This window comes from Buceros rhinoceros, unplaced genomic scaffold (genome assembly GCF_000710305.1).
Source record: "Buceros rhinoceros silvestris isolate BGI_N320 unplaced genomic scaffold, ASM71030v1 scaffold16091, whole genome shotgun sequence".
In the NCBI taxonomy this organism is placed as follows: Eukaryota; Metazoa; Chordata; class Aves; order Bucerotiformes; family Bucerotidae; genus Buceros; species Buceros rhinoceros.
This window is the reverse complement of record NW_010396100.1, coordinates 60124-60948: the sequence shown is the minus strand read 5'-3', so window position 1 is coordinate 60948 and position 825 is coordinate 60124.

The following is an 825-nucleotide window of genomic DNA, read 5'->3' as shown; positions in this document are numbered from 1 at the left end:
ATGAATCTGTTTTCTGGACTCCTCTGTCATCCAGCAGCTCGTGCCAGGGAGGTTTTGTTTTCTAGACCGTGTCTCTGGAAGGCAGGAGGGTTTCACAGCCTAGGAAAGGTCAAGTACCACGCTCGCCGAATTCACAGACCGCAACACAGGAAAGCGAAGCTCGGTGGGAAGGGAGAAGGGGCGTCGGAGCCATCGCAACAACAGGAGGAGGGCGAGAGGAGCTCAGCACCTCGCAGGGGCGGACCAGGGCAGGAAGGAACCTTGTTTGCATCCTTGCACCATAACATCACCTACAGTATGTTTATAACCATTAAGATTAATCTGAACCAGTTGCTTCAGTTTGTAAACAGTAAACGTTACCACAAAAACGAAACAGAATGCTGCTCCAAAGTATAAAGAAACTGGAAAAATTACAAACACATTAAAAAAAAAAAAATTAGGACAGCCACAGCCTTTAAAAAAAGTTGCAGATAAAATGATACTGTTTAATTTAAAAAAAGAGAAACCCAAAACAAACAAAAAAAAAAGAACATAAAGAGCACAGAATATACTGGACAAACAAAACTATATAAATTATGGTGACCAAATGTGACACTGGTAGTTTCCGAAGTGGATATGTACAGTCAAATTAAACAGTGTTTACCCTTCCGTTCGTTCTAATAGTGTTAAAATGAAAAATCTATTGCCGTTTCACTATACATTGCATTGATTGAATCTTTAAAAGTCAGGAAAAGTTACCCCAGAAAAGCCCATCCTCTGATTGTACGGATTCTCGGCCCGCTTCTCCTTCCCAGGTTCATCTCGAGTCCTCGACTCGTTGGCCAC